A 15,447-nucleotide genomic window follows, 5' to 3' on the forward strand; every position below is an offset into this window, starting at 1 on the left:
GACCCAGCAATTCCGCTTCTACGTATATACCAAAAAGACTTGAAAGCAGAGACTCAAACACAGACTTGTACATACAATGTTCACTGCAGCACTATTCACAATAGCCAAAAAGTGGTAACAACCTAAATGCCTATCAACAAACGAATGGATAAACAAAATGTGGTACATACGTACAACAGAATACTCTCTACTCAGCCAGTAGGACAAATGAAGTCTTGATACATGTTAAAATATGGATGGAGCTGGAAGACATTTTGCTGAACGAAATAAGTCAGTCACAAAAGGACAAATATTGTATGACCTCACTTATATAAAAAGACAAGAAAAAAAAAAAAAAAAGATATGTGATACAAATAACTAAGTGTACTCCCTGGGTAACTGTCTGGGACTATTGGCACCCATTCCTTTCAGAAATAGACTGAGTAACTGGTTTTCGGTAAATTTATTCCTAAGTATTTTATGTTTTTTAGAGATTATTGTACACGGAATCTTCTTTAACTTCAATTCCAGTATTAGATGCTAATATATAAAAATATAATTTATTTTTGTATATTGACCTTGTATCCTGTAACTTTATTACATTCACTTATTAGTTGCTTCTAGCAGCTGTTTTATAAACATTCCTTGGGATTTGTCTATCTAAACAATCATGTCACCTGTGAATAAAGACAGTTTTACTTCTTCCTATCCAATTTTTGGAAACCCTGGTGGCATAGTGGTTAAGAGCTATGGCTGCTAACCAAAAGGTCAGCAGTTCGAATCCACCAGGCGCTCCTTGGAAACCCTATGGGGCAGTTCTATTCTGTCCTATAGGGTCGCTATGAGTCGGAATCGACTCGACGGCAACGGGTTTGCTTTGGGTTTTTTTTAACCAATTTTTATGCCTTTAATTTATTTTCTTACTCTCTCACCTTTCTTTAGCGGTCACAATAGTCCGTTCTACCAGCAAGAAAGTTCCTGCCATGGTACTCTGGTTTGTGCCATGCCATTTTTGGCCAGTGTAAGGGCCATGAAGACTGACTGGCAATGGGGAACTGTGGCCTTAAGCAGAAAGGGCCTAATCCCACCAAGTCATACACAAAAGACACGGGGTATGATTCAGGGGCTCAGTCTTTAAAGGCCCAAAATTTACAGTTGATTTCCTATGGTTTAATTGTTAGCACCTCTCAAGATGCTTGGAGCCCTGGTGGTGCAGTGGTTAAGAACTTGGCTGCTAACCAAAAGGTTGGCAGTCCGAATCCACCAGCCACTCCTTGGAAACACTATGGGGTAGTTCTACTCTTTACTATAGGGTCACTATGAGTTGGAATCGAGTCGACAGTAACAGGTTTTTGTTTTTTCTCAAGAGGATGAAACTTTAAAACAGACATAGCTAGTGGAATTACTGAATCTCCGGACTTTAGAGTGGATGGGGCCTTAGAGAGCAAACTCCTCATCTATACTAAAACTGAGATTCAGCGTGTCCAGTGACTTGCCTAAAGCAAGTTAGAGGCAGAGAAAGACTGCTATTCTGGACAGGACACACGCTGAGAGTCCAGAGACCTGGGCTCTAGCCCTGAGTTGACCAATAATGCACTAGGCATAGTTTTCTCATTTGAGAAAAGAAAAGCACTGATTGGAAAGGGATGACAACTAGGCTAACTTCTGCCTTTAACTGATGGTGGATCTAAGAGTCTGGGGGAGATCTCATATGCTCTGACTTCCAGTACAAGTAGATGAGATGACTTGAACCAATATGAATATGGGTACTTTTTTGAAATCTGGCTAAGGAAAACTGCTAAATCCAGTACGAGATGATATTTTCTAGCGTCTGGTCAATCTGTAGCTGGCTGTTACTATTAAAAGTAACTTACCCTGAAATAAATCTGAAAATAGGATCTCACAGAACATCTCTGGCCCTGTTTACTGTAACTGCTGAACATGATCATCTCATACCACCACAAAGTGTTGAATTCTCGGTTTAACATCATAGGGCTGACACAGAGCCTTTGAGGACCCTGGCTAAATTTTTCTCTTACACATTATTTGTACCTTAGGCAGCAGAATTTGGTGAAGCCAAGAAAATAATCAACCCATTTAGTAAGTATATAACATGTTCGCTCCCCACTAGCCAGGGGAAGTTAGCAGGATATCCTCAAATTAGCAAGCATATTCTGTCAATCAAGTACATGTACTTGAACAGCTGAAATTCTAGGACTTAATTTAGGAAGTCCAGTTCTTCAAATTTCCCCTCTTGTCACTTAAGGCCAAGCATTCTTACTCATCAATCACTTCTCTAAAATAACTATCAGTTGTCACTGCTAAAACAGAAGTTCTAAGAGGTCATTAGTGTTTACTGAGATCAGAGCAGGGCAAAATAGAAACCTGACATTAAAAGGGCATCACTCATCGTTGATGGGCATGTGTTGGGTGAAGCTTGTTTCACTGGGAAAGGCGAAGCTAGGAAGCGGGGGAACCACTACACTGGCTACTGCACACAGGCCATAGGAACTTTCTCTCATTTGACTGGCAACAACCCTATGGGGTAGATACAAGATCATTTAGCTCCCGAGGAAGCCAACTCCACAGTTAAGTAGCTTGCTCAAGGTCAAATGTCTGGTTAATGGTGGAATGGCAATTTGAATCCAGATGATCTCTCTTAAATCCACCCTTTTAATTAATTTTATTACAAAAGTAATATAACCACATAAATAAATACAGAGAATTTGGGTTATAAATCTTATAACCCAAATACAATGATTAGCATTTTGGTGGTGTTTTTTAAATTTTTTTATTGTACTTTAGGTGAAGGCTTACAGAACAAATAGTTTCTCATGAAACAGTAGTACACATATTGTTTTATGACATTGGTTAACAACCCCACAACATATCAACCCTCTAACTTCTCAACCTTTTTTTTTTTGGTAAAAATACACATAGCCAAAGATACATCGTTTCAAAAATTTCTACGTGCACAGTTCAGTGACATTGACTACGCTCTTCCAATTGTGCTGCTATTCTCACTTAAGATGAAGGCTTACAGAACAAAACAGTTTCTCATTTAACAGTTACTACAAATGTTGCCCTATGACAATGGTTAACAATCTCCAACACATCAGCAATATCCTTACTCAACCTTGGGTTCCCTATCACCAGCTTCCTTGTCCCCTTCTGCCCTCTGGCCCTTGTCCCTGGACTACTGTACCTCATTAGTTCCATTTGGTTTTACGGGGCTGTCCACTCCCAGGCTGAACGGTGAACCTCGGAGATAACTTCACCACTGAGCTATAAGGGTGTCTGGGGGCCATACTCTCGGGGTTTCTCCAGTCTCCTTTAGGCCAGTAAATCTGGTCCTTTTTTTTGTGAGTTAGAATTATGTTCTACAACCTTCTCCAGCTCTGTCCAGAACCCTCTGTTGTGATCCTGGTCAGAGCAGTCAGTGGTGGTAGCCGGACTCAGTCCGGCGGAGGCCTTGGTAGCTGTGGACCATTAGTCCTTCGGACTAATCTTTTCCTTGTATCCTGTTCTCTTCATTCTCCCTTGCTCCCGAAGGGATGAGACCAGTGGAGTATCTTAGATGGCCACTCACAGGCTTTTAAGACCCCAGACAATTTGGTATAGTTTTTATAGGCTTTTCTCACATGTGCATTTTGCTTTCAAAATTAAGCTCATATTCCACATACCAAAAAAACACAAAAAGCAAGAACACCAAACCCATTGCTGTCGAGTCTATTCTGACTCATAGAGCGATCCTATAGGACAGAACAGAACTGCCCCATAGGGTTTCTAAGGAGCAGCTGGTGGATATGAACTGCTGACCGTTTGGTTAGCAGCTGAGCTGTTAACCACTGTGCCACAAGGGCTCCATTCCACATATAATATTGTCGTCTTCTACTTAACAAACCTAAACATTTGTCCAATTTATTTAACAATTTTGATAATGATCATTTTAAACTAATATATGATATTGCTGTGAGTGGATGTATCATCATTTACTTAATGGAACCTCAACTGCCCAACACTGAGGTTCTTTCCAATTTTTTTTTGGCAAAGCACAAATATTATTTCCAGTATACCATGCTGCCTTCCCAAATATGTACTGTCACCATCAAAAGTTTCCAAAAGACAATATGAGTTAACAGATGAAAAGCTGTGATTAAAATATTTTAAAAATGCCACCACCACTGAACTCCTTGGCCTGGAATCAAATAAATCCGATGAATGCTATTAATGAAGAGTGACCCAAAAATAACAAGTTAAAAAAAGCTGCACTTCTGAGACACCAAAGAACAAATGTTTTTAATGGTTTAATGTTCTACTTTCAGTTTCAAAGGAATACCAACACATTGCCCTCACTAAAACCCAGACTTGGAAAAATAGAAATTCTTCAAAAAGAAAACAAATTCTATAATCTTTTATGCATCAGAGTGGTCAGAATTTACAAATGAAGCCAAAATGTTCACCAAGGACTGTGTCCTATTTCATAGCAAATTCACTATTCAAAATGCCATAAATCCATTTCTTAGGTCGAGTGAATGAGGGATCACAGAGCAGCTCTGAGTTCTTATCAAATCACCCTATGAAGTGAAAGAGACAGTGATGTCAAACCCTTTATAAGTTTATTGAATTTACAAAACACAAAGCATGGCTGTCAGAAAAATCTCTTGTGTTCAGAAGAAAGTAATCTCCAAAATATTTGTGTGTCTCTTTGTGGGTATGTTTGGAAAGCTTTATTAGAATTCACGTCACCATCAGAGTGATGTGGAAACAGCACACTTAAATGCCCGGGAGCATCTGCTCCCCAGATACAGCTCTAAAGATTATTGTTGATGGGGGAAAACAGAGTGAAAACACAGAGAACTGGGTATTTCTAGTCCTACCAAGATGGAATCTACTTCCTAACAACAATGCAACTACAAACAGTACAAGATGACCTTTCACCCTTCCCACAATGGCTGTTTAAAACGTACACCTTTTATCCATTCATGGACATTTAGGTTGTTTCCATCTTTTGGCTATTGTGCACAGTGCTGCAATGAACACTGGTGTACATGTGTCTGTCTGTATTGCTGCTTTCAAGTCTCTTGGGTATACAGCTAGGAGTGGAATTGCTGGGTTATCTGGTGGTTCTATATTTAACTTTATGAGGAACCGTCACACTGTTTTCCACAGTGGTTGTACCATTTTGCATTGGGAATATTAAGCGGCCATAAAGAGATACATGACACATGAAAAGTTGGCAACTATAATGGGTGACACTTGTATAACATGACTGACATAATTGACATCACTAAATTGTACACATGAAAAAATGCTGAACTGGCAAAAGTTGTGTTAGATATATATTTTTACAACAATTAAAAAAAACTATGCTACAACATGAATGAACCCTGAAAACATTATGCTGAGATAAAGTCAATCATAAAAGGACAAATGATTGAATGATCTCTCTTATATGAAATAACACGAATAGGCAACTGCATAAAGACCAAAGTTTATTAGTGGTTACCAGGGGCAGCAGGGAGGGGGAAAGGTGGAGTTACTGGGAAGCACTGAGTTCCTGTTTATGGTGATGGAAAATTTGGCAACAATTACGGGTAACAGTTGTACAACACGAGTAATGTAATTGATATCACTAAATTGTACAACCAAAAAACGTTGAATTGGCAAATGTTGTATTATACTGTATATATTTTTAAAACAATAAAAAAAACCTATACCTTTCTCCTCATATCCCAGTTCTTCCTACTCTACACTTTGACAGGGAGTTGTACTTCACCAGACCCTAATGACATCTTCTCCTCTTCAATGTTTAGCTAATCCTGTGCTTCATCTTTCCATCAAACATCTCTTTTTCTCAAAAGTTAGTCTGTTTACTCATAGGGTTGTCAAATGGTACAGCCAGTTGGGAAAACAATTTGGTGTTATCCAGTCAAGTTGAAGACATGCACACTGTAAGACAGAAATTATCCCCCAAGGGCATTTATCCTAGAGAAATTGTTTGAAGCAGGACACACATACAAGAATGTTCATAGCAACACTTGTTTAAAGTAACAAAAAACTGGAAATAATCCAAATGACCACCAAGAAGAGAATGGATGAGTAAATTGTGATATACTCATACAAAGAAAGATCATACAGCAGTGAAAATAAATGAATTGTGCATGATGCTTCATGCATCAATACCAATAAATCTTAAAAACAAATGTTGATTGAAAAAAGCAAAGGGTATAAGAATACCATTTATATATAGCCACAAGGCAAACAAAACTTAATAATAGATCATTAGGGAAACATACCTATATAAAAAAGGAGGAAATAGCAAACACAAAATTCAGAACAGTGGTTACTTTGATGGAGGGGGACAGGACCTGGGAGGCACACAGGGTCTCCCAAGGCACTGGTGATGTTCTAGTTCTTAAGCTTCATGGTAGGTACAGGGGGCTGTTTTATTTCTCTCTTGCTCTATCTCTCTAGATGTATATGTATATAAGTGTATGTGTGTGTGTGCATGCACGTGCGTGTGTGTGCACATATATATTCCCTTGTATGTATGAACTACATCATAGCAAAAATAATTTTCATGTTACCATGAGCCCTGGACCCACCTCCATCAGTACTTCCCTCCTAGCAGCACTCTGACCCTCTGTGGAGCCCCCAGCTTCTCCAGAAACATTCTGAGGCTTAGACCCTTGTCTTAGACTGAGTGCTCACTCCTTCTGCGGCCATTCTCTCCCTCCTTCAATCAACCATGATGACCACTGAAGACCCAACTTAACATCCTTTGCTCTGTACATGGACTCACATGGAGAGGTTTATCCAGGCCAACACTCATGGAAGGTAAACTCTGCAGCCATGTCTCTCTGGGAAGGTGGGAAGGTGGTGCCAACACTAAGCTGTGAGCTTCACCTAGCGTGGCCACCTTTTGTTAAATTAAATCTAGGAGATGTAGGCAGCAGTAGTGGCCTGGGTCTCCCTTCCCTAGCCCCGCCTCGAGTGTCTCCTGCTGCTCACAAAATGCTCGTCAAGTTTATTTCATTGTTGTTATCCAACCTGACTTGCCCAAACCACCCTTTCTTAATTTTTATAGAATTATCCTAATTCCACTCATCTCTCTGATGCTCAGACTCCCAACGTTGGCATCATACTCCATCTTTTTCTCCCCTTTTAAGAGCAAGCTCTGAGATTATTTTTCTGCGTGTTCAGGGGTCCTTGATTTTGGCAGCACAGTTTTAATTTAGGTAGAATAAGAGTTCTTAGAGGATTTATTCTAATCAAGTAGTGCTTATTCTAAAACCTTCTCCTATTTCCAACTCAAAAATTAAAACCTGATAAAGAAATTATTTCAAAAGCCAGTGAATTCAGCAAAGAGTATTCTTACTTCAGTTTTTCTTCCGTTTTTAGTACTACCTGTAGAAAAAACATGTAAAACTGTTACCACTGTCCCGGAAAGCTGAGTCTAGGTAATTTAATTTTCTTCAGAAATGTTTCACACTATCTACATCATAACATGAAAACGAAAGAGCACATCCCCATTTTCACTTTAATGAATCTGTTTTCATTCGATCACAGAAGAGATACTAAAGTCAAGAGTGAATGCGGGGAAAAAAATTACAAGGAAAATAAGGAAGGCTTTAGGCAAAGAGGTGGGGGGATAATGAGACGCAAAACTCTAAAGTCAGTTTTAGGGAGTAAGATGCTGTGCTACTGTTAACACAGGGCTAATCGGATGACTTCAATGGGAGAATTCTGAATTCAGCAAGAAACAGATACTAAAAGACAAGTCTGTAATACCAGGCATGCGAAGGTGATTCCAAAATGAGAGGGGACATGAATTTGACTGAGGGATTTGGTTGTGGGGAAAGAGAACAAAGGAGGGCCTCTGGAGAAAAACCATCCAGGTTTGCCAATTCCTTCAATTTCAGTGAAGAGAGTTCTCAGAGATAATGCGGCCAGAGGATACAGTAATTTAGAGAAAACATATATGTCCTTCATTCATCATCTCAAATCTGAGCTACGACAATGGATATTTCTGGTTTAAGTATCAGATGAAATGATGGTTGCCTAAAATCTACATACAAACAGGCTTCAGACACTTACTGAGTTGGACTCTATCCCCAAAAAGAAACAAACAAAAAACTTCCATATTTCCAACAAAAAAGAAGTGCGTTTTCCTGAATGAGCCCTGGTGGCATAGTGGTTAAGTACTCAGCTAAATGCTTATATTTTGTTGTTGTTAAATATCACCATCTAGAAAACACAGACGCCTAATTATATTTTCCTTTGGGCCACTGTAAAAATAGAATAATTAAAAAGTTATTTGGTTAGTAGCCAATATTTATTAATCCATATATGAGAAAATACAGTAACTATTATAGTAAATGTCAAAAGTTTTTTTTTTTTTTCTACCACTTCACAGGGCCACATGTGAAAAAAAAGACTCCTAACATTTTACAATGAGGCCTCCCCATATCTAAAACTTCACTAAGGATCACTGTGACAACTTTTAAACTTTATGAGTAGATTTTACAAGTTATTTTACTTCCAATACCAGAGGGTTGTCAAAATTTTTTCAGTTATCAAGTTTGCTTCTTTGCAATAAGCATCAATCACCTCGATGCACTTCAGGCTCTCTGATAAAGGAAAAAAGTTGTTTTTTTTTCCTTCATCTGCTAACAGTATAATAAGCAAAGTGGCAGTTATTTTGTTTTGTTTTGGTTTTTTAAACTACTGTTCTCCCTACCCGCAGTCTAGGAGGATTACTTTTTAGAATACTCTTCTAGAGAAGGACAAAGTCTTTCAGCACACAAAAGTTTTGTTTGTTTTAAAGCATTAAATCTTGATGCAGAACAACAGAAAAATAATGTGAAAAGGAACCTCTCCCCGGTCCATCCTTTTACCCTGTATACGAATCTACTCTGTATCACACTTGGAAATTATCCACTCCTTGGCCAAAAAAAGAGGGAATGGCAAACAGAAGGTGGTAAATTATTATTCCCCTCACCCCCTGTGCGAAACAGCATCTTTTCATCTAACTCCTATTTGGAATCCCACCTCAAACGTCAGTTGGTCAGATCTCTTTGCATAAATTTCACAGCACCCTGTACCCTCCTCTTCAGAGGCTTACCACAAGTGTCATTTCACATCTGATGACTATTTGCTTCCCCCAGAGCCAACATCACACAGATCTTAAGTGGTAAAGTCAGGATTTACTCAAGCCCCTGAGGCCCACACACTCTTTCCACTACATCACTCTGCCTCGTGTTCTGAAACTATTTCACCCTCTCTTGGCAGTCTTATTTGGAAGGACTATGCAAATGGATAAATTGTTTTATACCTTCTTCAGTTAATATAAATGATCCACACAGCATCTCACTTCCTCTCCTCTCACTTTACACTCTGACTATATTCAGTAGTGGCACATTTCACAACTTAATAAACACCCCTACGTCTTCCAAGAAGCAGCGTGTTCACCTGATAGTGGGGGCTGCTCTCCACAGACCACACATCACTCACACAGGAGAATCAGTCTTTAGTAGAGAGGAAGCCTCAAAACAAAGATTAGCACTCCACATCTGAATGTGTGGTCCTAGTCCCTCCTTAAAAATCACCTAAAGGCTAATACTTGGGAGTGTTACAGGAGGTGGGCCTCTGGATTTAAACCCACTGACACCAAGAGAGCATCCAGGTACCACCATGTGCCCTCAAAGCAATGACTAACCAAGCACCCTACCAACTTCCCATGCCCACATTATTGCCCCTATCTCGGTGCATTTTCTCACAGGGTTTTAGAGAGAGATTATAGACACAGAGCACTTTGATGTTAGCAAAGCACCTGACAGAGTCACTCAAAACCAATCTGAGCAAGATGGGAAAATCTGAGCCAGCAATAATTCAGTTTGGTGGACTCAAAGCTGACTGGGCGACCACACCCAAGGCCACTAACCTAAGGCATCAGTTTGGAGAAAGGTCCTTGGCACAGCAGGACTCTTTAAGTTCCTCCTTGGTCAATGCTTCCTCAAGATGTGCTTACAGAAGTCACAAATAACTCACAGCTGAAAGGGGACTGTTAATTGGAAAAAAGAACAGAAATTTTTAGATTGAAACAGGCTGAAATGACTGCCACAACTGAACCAAACAAAACAAAACCACAAACAAAAGAAAACCCAAAACTAACAGAGATAACAAGCTACTTTTAACTGTAAAAAAATATATATTGCAAAAGTATAGGATGGTGTCATCACTTGCCCCTGCACCTTCCAATCTACTCAACCGGGGCAACTTACCCTTGTTCATGAGTTCTGCCAGAGACTCCCATCCCAGGCTCTGGGCAGGTGAGGCTCCAGGCCATGGACACTTAGAGACATATCAATTTGATGACTCTGACTTCAGACCTGGAGCTCCCTTTTACTCCTTGGGCTCCAGCTGCTGCTGTGGGCCCTACTCCATTTTAGTAGCTGACTTTGTATTCATTCTTCTGGACCCAACTCTTTGCATTAGCTTTCCTGACTGGAGTCTTAGCACAAGCATTCCTCTCATCTGTTCCCATGACAGGAAATGCTACTGCCAGACATCTGTCAATCTATACTGCCAGCTATGGAAGAATTTCCCCGATGTGCCTCCCCAAATTGTCCAAACTGTGTACTATCTACTGACTGCTGCTGGTATGAACATGCCCCAGCTCATGGGTCTATCTGTTTTCTGGATCCCTCTCTGGTCTATATTCCTAATGCAAAGCTGATCCCTTCCTGCTACTAACACAGACCCAGCTCTGCTATATGGGATTGGAAAAGGGGATGAGTTTAAAGCAATTCATATTTTAAAGTCCTGAAGATTTTGATTGAACACAAGTTCAATGCAAGCTGACGGTGTGCCAGAGTGGCTAAATTAGAGATGTAACCTTGGTCTGCATTAGTATAGTATATAATGAAGCAGAAAACATGCATTTCATGAGAACTAATAAAGACTCCTTACTCTACACTGGTCGAGCATTTCTGAAATATCGTGCTCATGTCTCAGTGCCATATTTTCAAAGAGACAGTGAGAAAATGGGAATGTATCCAGGACAAAATGACCAGAATGATAGAATTCCTGATATCAGGTAATAAAAGCATGTTGTTGGTGGTGTTTCTCTCGAGTCAGTTCCAACTCATAGTGACCCCATGTGTGCAGAGTAGAACCGCTCCACAGTGTTTTCAAGGCCGTGACCTTTCAGAAGCAGATCACCAGGCCTGTCTTCCAAGGTGCCTCTGGATGGGTTCGAACTGCCAACCTTTTGCTAGTAGTTGAGCATTTAACTATCTGTACCACCCAGGGACCCCCAATGTAAGGACAGTTGTTAAGAATCAGGCCTGTTTGTCTAGTAAAGGAGGATTTGCAGGGGTCGGGTCTTCAGGTACTGAAAAGTTCTTATATGAACAATGACCTATGGGTTTATATTACAAGAGGCAGTGTGGGGGTCTGCAGGAACACAGGGGAAAAATGAGCTGAAGCAGTAAGGGCTGGTCCCATCTCTGCTCTGAATTGTGTGGCCTTACATCTCCAGCCTCAGTTTCCCCCTAAGACTAGAAGGATTTGATTTGAAGACCTCCTCCCAGCTCTAAGAGCCCATGATTGCCTCGTCTTTACATTAACTTCAATTTGAAAAAAAAGACAGGTATGACGTTGCCTGTTCTGAGGCCTGGGAGAGTGTGGCTCCCCTTAGGGAAAACCAAACTGATTGTAATAATGAGTGAAAGAAGTTGTCTCAAGCTCTAGGTTTCAGTAAGTGAAAAATACAGAAATTCCCATATAAAAGGTTTTCTGCTCAAATGAAATTTTGTTGTGGGCCAAAAGTGGGCAGTCATAAGCTTCTTTAAGGGAAAAACTTGAATTTTTATGGCCTATTCCATCCCAGCCTCAAAACAAGTGCAGCTCTGCTCTTAAAAGTTTTTAGGGGCAGTGACAAAAGTATCTTTTAAGCGTTATTTATACATATTTTATTGATAATCTCTCCTTCACACATGATTTCAGCAGAAAATAAGTCTACGCAAGGCAGACAACCAAATAATTCCAACCTTTACCCAGCAGGCATGGTTGCAGAGATACAAATTACGCAGCATCCAATGGCTACAGAAGAAATCCTCCATGTAAAAAGCAATGGTACAAAGTACATGGGAGCTCGTCTTGATTTTCTATTGTAATGTGGGCAGCATTTCTCCTGACTCTCAGAGGAAGGGGCCTGGCATCCTACAGCTCATGTCTGTGGAATGATGAATGCTACTGATAACGAGAAACACAATAAAATGATCCCTAAGCCTGGGGCCCAGTGGTGGGAGGAGAATGAGTGTCCCACAGGCCTCCCTTGCCTCCTATTGCCTGCAGAACACCATCCCAGGATGTCATTCTCACACTGTCACAAGGGGTGACCAAATGAGGTTTGAAGAGAGGGTTCTCTTTTTAAGTCTTTGATTTCTCCTTGATAAAAACATTTTTACTTCTTTTAAAACTACAAATAAAGAAGAGTGTCCTTTTAAATTCAGTGAAAAGAAAATAAAAGATGTGTATAAAATTAGCAGTTAAATTACACGAGGGTGATAATTATTCACTTGTCTTCTGCTTTACTGAGCTTCTGTATAAGAGAACATCCACCGTGGAGTGGAAAGAGAAGAGGACTTAAGTCCGAGACCTACTTTTAGATTCTGTCCTAGATGTTAAGTCCTCGGGAAAATCATTTCACTTAATGCTGAGCTTTCTTTTCCTCAAGTCCAAAATGTGGCAACTGAATCAGATAACATTTGGCCCTGAGCAGTGACTGGCCCATAGGTGCTATTAATGCTTGACGAATGAATGAAAGAACTGTTCGGTATCCAGGAACAGGTATCCAGGAACAGAACAAACCATTCAAAAATTCTCAACTCTTTCCTTGAGTTACAATGTAAATACTGTTATCTGTAGTTCTTCTAGGAGCCCTGGTGGTGCGATAGTTTAAGCACTTGGCTGCTGACCAAAAGGTCGATGGTTCGAACCCACCAACGCTCTGTGGGAGAAAGATGTGGCAGGCTGCTTCTGTAAAGAACTACAGCCTTGGAAACCCTATGGAGCAGTTCTACTCTGTCCTACAGGGTCGCAATGAGTCAGAATCAACTTGACAGCAGTGGGTTTTTTGGGTTTTTTATAGCTCTTCCAAATGTCATCAATATCTGCCTGGGTTTATAACGTCTAAGAAGACAGATCTTTAATTATCTTGAAAATTGGAATTGGCAGAGGGCATGTTTTTTCTTCTTGGAGAGCAGCACTTAGTTTTATAATCCAGAAATTTAAGTCAAAGAAAACTGGTAAGTTATCATAGGTGATTCATAACAACTATTTCTGGCCCAGGGCTAAAAATATTTGCCCTTCAGTCTAAAACAGAACTCTAAGCATGCTACCCACCATTTGTCTGTCAGTTTGTCGTACTGTGGTGGCTTACATGTTGCTGTAATGCTGGAAGCTACGCCACCAGTATTTCAAATACCATCAGGGTCACCTACGGTAGACAAGTTTCAGCAGAGCTTCCAGACTAAGACAAAAAGGAAGAAGGACCTGGGTATCTACTTCTGAAAAAAAAACGGCCAGTGAAAACTCTATGGCTAGCAGTGGAACACTGTCTGATGTAGTGCCAGAAGATGAGTCCCACAGGCTGGAAGGCACTCAAAATATGACTGGGGAAGAGCTGCGTCTTCAAAGTAGAGTTGACCTTGATGATGTGGCTGGAGTAAAGATTTCAGGACCTTCATTTGCTGATGTGGCATAACTCAAAAAGAGAAGAAACAGCTGCAAACATCAATTAATAATCAGAATGTGGAATGTATGAAGTATAAATTAAGGAAAATAGGGTTTTCAAAAATGAAATGGAACGCTTGAAGATCAATATCCTAGGCATTAGTGAACTGAAATGGACTGGTATTTGCCATTTTGAATCAGACAATCATTATGGTCTACTATGCCAGGAAAGACACACTGAAGAGGAATCGTGTCTCATTCATTGTCAAAAAGAACATTTCAAGATCTATACCAAAATACAACGCTGTTGGTGATAGGATAATATCCATAGGCTTACAAGGAAGACCAGTTAATATGACTATTACTCAAATTTACGCACCAACATGGCTTACAAGGAAGGCCAGTTAATATGGCTACTACTCAAATTTATGCACCAACCACTAATGCCAAAGATGAAGAAATTGAAGATGTTAACCAACTTCTGCAGTTTGAAACTGATCAAACATGTAATTAAGATGCATTGATAATTACTGGTGACTGGAATGCAAAAGTTAGAAACAAAGAAGGATCAGTAGTTGGAAAATATGGCCTTGGTGACAGAAATGATGCAGGAGACTGCATGACAGAATTCTGCAAGATAATGACTTATTCACTGCAAATACCTTTTTTCAACAACATAAACAGTGACTACACATGTGGACCTTGCCAGATGGAATACACAGGAATGAATTCAACTACATCTGTGGAAAGAGATGATGGAAAAGCTCAGTATCATCAATCAGAACAAGGTCAGGGGCCAACTGCAGAATAGACCATCAATTGCTCATATGCAAGTTCAATTTGAAGCCAAAGAAAATTAAAATAAGTTCACAAGAGCCAAAGTACAACCTTGAGTATATCCCACCTGAATTTAGAAACCATCTCAAGAACAGATTTAATGCATTGAACACTAATGACCGAAGACTAGATGAGTTTTGGGATGACATCAAAGACAGCTACATGAAGAAAGCAGAACGTCATTAAAAGACAAAAGGAAAAAAAAAAAGACCAAAATGGATGTCAGAAGAGACTCTGAAACTTGCTCTTGAATGTAGAGTAGCTAAAGGGAAAGGAACAAATGATGAAGCAAAACAGCTGAACAGAAGATTTCAAAAGGTGGCTGGGGAAGACAAAGTAAATTATTATAATGAAATATGCAAAGATCTGGAGTTAGAAAACTAAAAGGGAAAAACACGCTCAGCATTTCTCAAGCTGAAAAAACTGAAGAAAAACTTCAAGCCTCGAGTTGCAATATTGATGGATACTATGGGAAAAAAATTGAATGCCACAGGAGGCATCAAAAGAAGATGGAAGGAATACACTGAGTCACTGTATCAAAAAGAATTGGTTGACGTTCAACCATTTCAGGAGGTAGCATATGATCAAGTACTGATGTTACTGAAGGAAAAAGTCCAAGCCACACTGAAGGCACTGGCAAAAAACAAGACTCCAGGAATTGATGGAATACCTACTGAGAAGTTTCAACAATGCAAAGCTGGAAGCACTCACTTGTCTATGCCAAGAAATTTCGAAGACAACTATCTGGCCAATCACCTGGAAGAAATCCATACACATCCCCATTCCAAAGAAAGGCGACCCAATGGAATGTGGAAATAATCAAACAATATCATTAACAATCAATGCCCATGGAAACAGTGGTCAAGAAATCAAATGACATATTGCATT

General features: G+C 39.9%; 1 protein-coding gene across 11 annotated transcripts in view; it reads right to left on the bottom strand.

The window, feature by feature from the left end:
- The window catches only part of FYN (FYN proto-oncogene, Src family tyrosine kinase), a 235,043-nt gene that overhangs the window by 182,864 nt on the left and 36,732 nt on the right, over positions 1-15,447 (bottom strand). Inside the window, exon 3 of one of the 11 annotated variants that reach the window (XM_023727683.1) lies at positions 9,926-10,045. The exons of the other annotated variants lie outside the window; for them this stretch is intronic. The gene's annotated coding sequence lies outside the window, so the exon portion shown is untranslated. The remainder of the gene's footprint in view (positions 1-9,925; positions 10,046-15,447) is intronic. 11 annotated transcript variants of the gene reach the window in all.

The sequence above is a fragment of the Trichechus manatus genome, unplaced genomic scaffold, assembly GCF_000243295.1.
Source record: "Trichechus manatus latirostris isolate Lorelei unplaced genomic scaffold, TriManLat1.0 scaffold00017, whole genome shotgun sequence".
Taxonomy (NCBI): Eukaryota; Metazoa; Chordata; class Mammalia; order Sirenia; family Trichechidae; genus Trichechus; species Trichechus manatus.